Source organism: Pogona vitticeps, chromosome 5 (genome assembly GCF_051106095.1).
Source record: "Pogona vitticeps strain Pit_001003342236 chromosome 5, PviZW2.1, whole genome shotgun sequence".
Taxonomy (NCBI): domain Eukaryota; kingdom Metazoa; phylum Chordata; class Lepidosauria; order Squamata; family Agamidae; genus Pogona; species Pogona vitticeps.
In genome coordinates this window covers 87,584,165-87,592,824 of record NC_135787.1, presented here as the reverse complement: position 1 = coordinate 87,592,824, position 8,660 = coordinate 87,584,165, and the positions used below count along the sequence as shown (strand labels likewise).

General features: G+C 46.5%; 1 non-coding gene across 1 annotated transcript; it reads left to right on the top strand.

Moving 5' to 3' along the window:
* The first annotated feature begins 4,854 nt into the window (after positions 1-4,854).
* TRNAK-CUU (transfer RNA lysine (anticodon CUU)) lies at positions 4,855-4,927 on the top strand. The gene has a single exon. It is a non-coding gene; the product is annotated as a tRNA-Lys (tRNA).
* Positions 4,928-8,660: the final 3,733 nt, after the last annotated feature.

Genomic DNA, 8,660 nt, shown 5'->3' with positions numbered 1-8,660 from the left:
AGTCCTTGGTCATGCACAGCAGTTCAGCAGTTTCAATACATAAATCACAGTCAAAGTCCTTTTGTAAATAGTCCAGAGTTCGTTTACCAGTTGAGCAGTCCTGAAGCCACAAGTTCTCCCAATATGCTCCCCTCTCTCTTTCTCTATTCTCTTCTTCTGCTCAGCTAACTTGCGCTGCCACTCTCTAGTCTCCCTTTCTCCCCAGTATGAGGGTCGTACTGTCATTTCCCTCCTTCTCCTTTCCTCCGCCTCTCGCTTAGTGAGACGCACCTGTTCCCACTTGCCAGTCCAACGGTCCTGGATGGACACCCATTCCCATCCGCCCTTTTCAACGTCCCTCCTGCGACTGACCTCTCCCACAGCTCCCTCCTCTGGATCTTTCCATCCCCTTCCCGCCCAAACCAGTGGAGTCTGGGTAGTTATTGTTAACCCCTTCAGTCCCCTTTCTAAATCCAAGGTGTCCACAGCCTGATGTAGCATCCGGGGTGGGAAAGGCATGGGAGCGGTCTGGGTGCCTACAGAGGCTCTAGGGCGAGACGGCACTCCCAACATCACCTCACGACCCAGGGTACGGGTATCACACATCCCCCCCTCCAAGAGTGCCATCCGCTCTTCCTCGCTGCGCGCCCACGGACCCTGCCGAGAGAAATAGTCGACATTAGTATGCTCCTTGCCTTTCCTATATCTCACTCGGAAAGAGAACGGTTGCAAGGCTAAGTACCACCGGGTTAATCGTGGATTGGTTTCTTTCATTCTTTCTAACCACTGTAAGGGGGCATGATTGGTGACCAGATCAAAGGGAGCTCCCGATAAATAATACTTGAGACTATGGGTAGCCCACTTGATGGCTAGAGCTTCCCTCTCGATGACAGCATATTTTTGTTCCCGGGGCGACAATTTACGACTTAAATACAACACTGGGTATTCCACCCCCTCTTTAACTTGAGATAGGACTGCCCCTATACCATGATCCGAGGCATCAGTAAAAAGGGTAAATGGTACATCAAAATCTGGTGCAAATCTAACTGCCAGTTCACAGATGATCTCTTTCAGGGTTTTGAACGCTCTTTCTTGGGAAGGACCCCATATTACTTTCACCGGGGCCTTTTTTCTCATTAAATCAGTTAATGGGGCGGCTATGGATGCAAAGTTTGGCACGAACTGCCGGTAATAACCCACCAGACCTAAAAATTGCTGAACTTCCTTTTTGGTCATAGGTCTGTACCACTTAGATATTTTGGTTACTTTCTCCTCTTGGGGCTGGATTTCTCCTTGTCCCACTTTGTATCCTAAGTATTCTACTTTGGGCAACCCTATCTTACATTTCTTAGGGTTAACTGTCAGACCTGCCTCCTGCAGCCTTTCTAGTACTCTTCTAAGGTGGGATAGATGTTCTTCCCACGAGCTACTAAAAATTATAATGTCGTCGATATAGGCTGCGGCGCAATCTTGTAGGGGTTCTAAAACCCGATCCATCAGCCATTGAAAAGTCGCAGCTGCCCCATGCAGCCCGAACGGCTTTTTTTTAATTGGAATAACCCTTTATTTATTATTTATTTATTTATTGGACTTATATACCGCCCCATAGCGCTACAAGCACTCTCCGGGCGGTTTACAATTTTAATTATACAGGCTACACATTGCCCCCCCAGCAAGCTGGGTACTCATTTTACCGACCTCGGAAGGATGGAAGGCTGAGTCAACCTTGAGCCGGCTACCTGGGATTTGAACCCCAGGTCGTGAGCACAGTTTTAGCTGCAGTACAGCGTTTTAACCACTGCACCACGAGGCTCTTTAGGGGTACAGAATGCCGTTTTCTCCTTATCTTGGGGTCTCAAAGGGATTTGCCAATATCCTTTCGTTAGGTCGATTGAACTTAGGTATCTGCCCCCCCCTAACTTATCCAACAATTCCCCCACTTTTGGCATAGGTTATGCGTCAAATCTTGATATGGCATTAACCTTCCGGAAGTCAATACAAAATCTAAGAGACCCATCCAGCTTAGGTACCATAACTGGGAAGCTTCTCCATGGCCCATTAGAAGGTTCAATTACCCCTAACTTAAGCATTTCCTCTACTTCTTGGTTAATAACCCCGTCACATGTCTAGGCCATGACCTTCCACTGACCCTCACTACCTCCCCTGGGGGAGTTTCAATATTGTGTTCTACCAACTGGGTACACCCAGGTATTGGGGAGAATACCAGGGGAAAGTCTTCCTTTAAACGCAACGCTTGTTGCTTTTGTTCACCTGATAATAGTTCTCCTACAATTACATCGCCTCCTGAAGTTAGGTCTTCCCTTTCGGGCCCTAACTCATTGTCCACTTCTGACCCGAACAACACCTCTCAGTCCACCCATTCTTTTAACAGGTTCACATGAAACACTTGAGTCTTCTTTTTCCTATCTGGGGTCTCTACTTCGTAGTCTACCTCATTCAACTTCCTTAAGACCGTGTAAGGTCCATGCCATTTGGCCAAGAATTTGGAAGTGTTGGTGGGTAACAGCACCAAGACCTTCTGTTGGGGTTCAAAACTCCTAGGCCTCACCCTCTTGTTGTATGACCCTTTTTGCCTAACCTGGGCTTGTCCTAGATTCTCTTTAGCCATCTCCCACGCCAATTGTAAGCTATTTCTCATCTCTACAATTTGTTGTAGTACCCCTTTAGAATGATCTTCCCCTTCTTCCCATCTTTCTCTTATCAGATCCAGTACTCCCCGGGGTCTTCTGCCATATATCAACTCAAAAGGGGAAAAACCAGTGGAGGCCTGAGGAGCCTCCCTGATAGCAAACATCAGCGGGGCTAGAAAGGTATGCCACATCTTGGGCTTCTCCATTGACAGTTTTCTAAGCATCCCCTTTAGGGTCCGATTAAATCTTTCCACCAGGCCATTAGCCTGCGGGTGATAGACTGATGTTCTTAAAGGTTTGACCCCCAGCAACTGCTACATCTGTTTAAAGGTCAGGCTCATAAAATTGGAGCCTTGATCAGTTAGCACCTCCTTTGGGAAACCCACTCTGGAAAACAGTTCAATCAATTCCTTAGCCAACACTTTTGCTGTCGTAGACCTCAGGGGCACCGCTTCTGGGTAGCGGGTGGCATAATCGATGACTACCAATATGTATTGATGCCCACCCACCGATTTGGTTAGCGGACCTACGATGTCCAGGGCAATTCTGTCGAAAGGTCAGTCTACCAAAGGCATGGGTACGAGCTCTGCCCCTGGTCCTGCCTTAGGCTGGGTCATCTGGCACTTGGCACAAGAGCGGCAGAACTCCTCTACATCTTGGGCCATTCCTGGACAGAAGAACCGCTGTTTTACTCTAGCCAAGGTCTTTTGGGTAGCCAAATGCCCCGCCACAGGTAAGTCATGTGCCCAATGCATCACCCAAAACCGCAAGCCCTCTGGAATTACCAGCTGGGACTCTTCATCGCTGGATGCCTTGTTTACGTGATACAACAAGCCTCCCCTCAGTTCAAATCCTTTCACCCCTTCTGGGGTAGTCCCTTCTGCCAGCGTTTGCTGCAAACAGTTCTTAAGTCCTGCATCATGTTGTAGGCTTCTTATCTGTTCTCTAGACAAATTCATGACTTCTAACTCCCTGGCCTCATTCTCTTCTTGAGCCCAGCCTATTTCCCCAGGCTCTTTAGCCAAATTGCTCAGTCCAGGCCACTCTCTCCCTAGCAGCATTTCACGGGTCATACCGGGGACTATCCCCACTTCCATGTCTCGCTTATGGCTGCCTATCTTGACTTTGGCCATAGTAGTCGCGTACTCCTTGGTATCCCCGTGAATGCATCGGATAACAGTAATCTCAGGCAAACGTTCTCCCTCTAGCTCCTTTACCAGAGTCCTATTGCACCTGGTATCCACTAAAGCCTGCTTTCTTTGTCCATTAACCTTCGCCTCTACTACCCACTCTGGGTGATCTTCACCCACCTTGGTTGTCCCGGCACACGCCTCCGCCCACGCACACTCAGTCACTGGGCAGTACTTTTGGATATGGCCGAACTGACCGCAGCCGAAGCAAGCGGTCATCTTCTCTTTACCCAGGTTCCAGGTCGCCGCTTGTTTGGAGGCCGCTGGGTCGTTGGTTATTGTTGGTCTGGGCACCCATGCTCCCACCGGGTTAGCGTACTCTTCCCGGTCGGGTCTTGCCTTTTTAACTACTGCTTGGGCCGCTCCGTGAAAGTTCGCTTGACCGCTCGGCTCCGCCATCTTCTCTCGCGGTTTCGCTTTCTCTCCCTGTGATGCACCTTGGCTTTGCCACGTGTCCTCAGCCTCTAAGTAGTCCTCCAGCAATGTCACAGCACCCTCTAGGTTGGAGGTTTTATTCTTGACCACCCAGTTCCGTGCTCCGCTGTTTAAGGTTGAGATCAGCTGTTCCATAATCACTATTTCTAGGACTTGTTCCGCTGTCTTCCCCTTTGGTTGTATCCACCTCGTGGCGTTAACTCTTAACTTCTGGGCTAGTGTCCTGGGGTGTAACCCGGGTTTTAACTTTAACTCCCGAAACTTCCGCCAGTATGCCTCTTCATTTAGGTTCAGAGTATTCAAAATGGCTGTTCGTACGACATCGTAATCTCCCACTTCCTCAGGGTCCAGGGTATCTACTATTTCTCGTGGCAGACCAGTAAGATATGGGGTCACTATGAGGGCTCATTGATCTTTCGGCCAGTGAGCAGAGGTGGCAATCCTCTCAAATGTGTGTAAGAATGCAGCAGGGTCATCCTGAGGACCCATTTTCTGTAACTTAATCGGGGGACGCATAGCTATGGGTTGTTTCTGCATGGGGCCCTCTGAGGGTTGGGTAGGCTGAGGAGATTTCAACTGTTCCATTAACATTCTTTGTTGCCCGGCTAGCTCAGTCGGTAGAGCATGAGACTCTTAATCTCAGGGTCGTGGGTTCGAGCCCCACGTTGGGCGCCAATATGTGAGGGTCCGTTATTCTTCACCTCCCCCGAACCAAATAAAACAGGAGACGTCTTTGAACCAAACAACTTGTCTTCATTTATTAATTGGGATAAGGGAATAGAAATGTCTATCAGCTTGGGAATGAACTTCTCCTGTGGGAGCAACGGCTTGTACAGGGGCACCCAATCTTCATCAAATGGGTTACTTGACCTCGACGACCATGGGCCAGCCTGAACCTGGGAGGGTTCTTTGGGTTCGATGTCATCCGGGTCCATTGTTAATAGTGGGGTTGTCTCTTCATGCCCTGTATATCCCCAGGGTACATGGTTCTCTGCCCTGGTGAAATCCCAGGGTCCTGGTAATAACCCAGTTTCCTCAGCTCCTCCAGATGCCATATTCTCTTTTCCTCTCTCTCTTTCTCTATTCTCTTCTTCTCCTCAGCTAACTTGCGCTGCCACTCTCTAGTCTCCCTTTCTCCCCAGTATGAGGGTCGTACTGTCATTTCCCTCCTTCTCCTTTCCTCCGCCTCTCGCTTAGTGAGACGCACCTGTTCCCACTTGCCAGTCCAACGGTCCTGGATGGACACCCATTCCCATCCGCCCTTTTCAACGTCCCTCCTGCGACTGACCTCTCCCACAGCTCCCTCCTCTGGATCTTTCCATCCCCTTCCCGCCCAAACCAGTGGAGTCTGGGTAGTTATTGTTAACCCCTTCAGTCCCCTTTCTAAATCCAAAGTGTCCACAGCCTGATGTAGCATCCGGGGTGGGAAAGGCATGGGAGCGGTCTGGGTGCCTACAGAGGCTCTAGGGCGAGACGGCACTCCCAACATCACCTCACGACCCGGGGTACGGGTATCACATAGGCTTCTTCCAGGATCTTCTCCAATACAGCAACTCCGACAGCACTCTGACACAGCATACACCAACAACAACCAACCCAAGAACCAACAACGTGTATAAGCTCGTTCTCCTAGCTTTATCCTAGGGTTCACCAATCCTGTTGTTGTTCTCTCAGCTGTCTCAATCAGCTCAGCTGTACCACCTCTAGCTACACATATATATATCAAACCCCACCCAAAAAATCATTTAGTCCTCAGGTTACTTCCCCCTTTATTTTTACTTCTTGACTCCAGTGTCGTACTTCCAAAATTGATTTGTTACTCCTCTTTTACCAGTTTTAAAATGCCATCTATGAAATTTCCTTAAGGGATTTTCTATGCGATCTATTAATATCCTCTCAATATAATCTATATCTTGATTTCTAAGCAAAACAGATCTTTTCGACCTCTGACCATAAATTTCTGCCTCTAAACTCACCCCTGTCTTCCCTTTAACATCATTTTCCATCAGGATAAAAACCATGTGCTTTCCCACCTTCTCTCCACCCCTCCTTTCCTCCTTTTTAAGTGTTTCATTCTGCTTTTTTTTTTTTTTTTTTTAGAAAAGTCTCTCTCTGGCTCTCCGGTGGTCATTGTTCAATTAATTCAAAGTAGTCAATTGTTTCATCTCCCGTCTCCTCCTTGGGAACTATGGTCTCTCCCTCTGTCTCTGACGATGATAATTGTTCAGGTGGTTCAGTGAATACAGTCTGTTTGTTTGCTTTCTCTATCTTAGTGTCCAAGCCAAGAAATATTGCTTTGATATCTATCTCCAATTCTCAAACTTGAGCTTTGAGATGGTTGATGAGATTAGACTCAAATTCATGGAGGCAACTTATCACAGAGGCCACCATTTCACAGACTCAGTGACACGTCGTCCTTAAATTTTCATCGATAACCATAAGAGAACCATGAGAGTCAAACAGACGACAGCTTTCCCCCTCGCTCCTCGTCCGGAACTGTTTCAGTCTTACGGAGAACACTCTGGTCATAAAAATGACTACAGCATTTAATTTATAACCCTCCTTTATGGCTCAGAGTAGGGTTCCTTAGAGATAAGCTGTTCATAGTCATTCAGGATTCTCAAACTGCTAATTTATAAAAAGCCAAACCTTGGGGGGGGGGGTTAGGGTGAAGACAAGTTTCACTTTCTCAGTTCTCAGTTTTAACCAGTTATGGGGTAGAAAGTAAACCCTACAAAGTTTGCCGAGATTTCCTGCCGCTTAGGAGGTCGTCTCAACAATCAAACTTTCCAAAGAGAAACAAAAACATCTCATCCTGTTACTTGCCATAAAAATAGCCATTCTACTTCTGTTCATGCAGTCAAATCATAAATCCTCCCCTCTCCAGACAGCTACACACCAATTCATCATGGCGACTAGCACGAGTCAGTTGCAATTGAGGAAAGAGACTTCTCCGAAAAAAACAGATTGCTGTCTGATTTCTCCGGCGTCTTCAGCTCCTCTGCTACCAGCTTCACTCTCCAATGAAGACTAGCCCCCCCGTTTTCTTGGGGGGGGTCTGCTGACTCGGAGTAAAACCCAGGGGTTCTCAGAGTCCTGAGATTCCCCTGTTCTCGCTGCCGGTGGCTCCACCCCGCAGCCTTGCTCTATATCTTATGTTCCCATTGGCATCTACCTTCTTCTTAAATACCCACCTGCATCCTATTATTTTACAGTTTTCAGGTTGTTTAACTTCCTCATATACATTTAACTGTTTTAAAGAATTTAATTCTTTTTCTATTGCTTCTTTCCATCTTATTGCTCTATTTCTGGCATATGGCAAATGTCCTCATATGTTTCGGGCTCTGATACATTAAGGCAGTAATATGTCTCTGGCTTATACCTATATGGAGCTCTTCGCTCCCTGGCTGATCTTCTAGGTAATTCCCTCTCCTCCTCAAGAGTTTCCTTTTCCTCTGAGGTTGATGGAATTTCTAAATCTGGCTGCAATTCAACAGGTTTGGTTTCTCTCTTTATTACCTGTTCTGGTTGCGAGTTTTCCTCATCACCACTATCTTCACTATTCTCTTGCGCTTCTGGCATTTGAATTATGGTTTCTGGAGGCTTACTTATTTTTTCCCAGTTAGTGTGCTCATTAAATGAAGCACTGCTGCTAATAACAACTTTGTTTAAATTTGGTAATCCGAACCTGAATGCCTTTCTATTCTGCTGATAACCTAGAAAATACATCAGCTTGGCTTTCTTATCTCCCTTTCTCCTAGTTTCTTTGGGGATGTGGACCCATGCAGGAGATCCAAAAACATGTAGAAATTTCAGATTGGGTTTCCTCCCTGTCCATACGGTGTATGGAATATTGTTTATTCCACTATGCCAAAGAATATTCAGATAAAAATTAGCGCAAAGTATAGCCTCACCCCAGAATTTCTCAGAAAGTGTCTCGCCCCTTCTTTCAATGAATGTGTTCTGTGTTGGTGTGTAAGGAGCAGATCTCCTATGAGTAATGCCATTTTTATTCAAAATAGCCTGAAATTTAGCATTTGTAAATTCAGTTCCGTTGTCTGTTTGTATCTGCTTTACCTTCCTACCAGTTTTTCTCTCAACAAACTTAAGCCATTTTTCAAATTCAATGTGTACTGGACTTTTGTCTTTCATCAAGTAGCAGAATCCAAATCTGGATTTCTGATCTTGAATTGAAAGAATGTATCTCGCTCCTCCTAATGATGCACTCTTGGGTCCTATTAGATCCATTGATACAAGATCCAAAATATTTTTGACTTGTATATTACTATATTTTCTTATAGGAGCACTTTTACTCTTAGCTAACTGACATGCTTGGCAGTTCACATATTTATCATACTGCTTTAAATTTACTCCCACTGAGTTTTCTATTGTCTTGTGCAGAGTT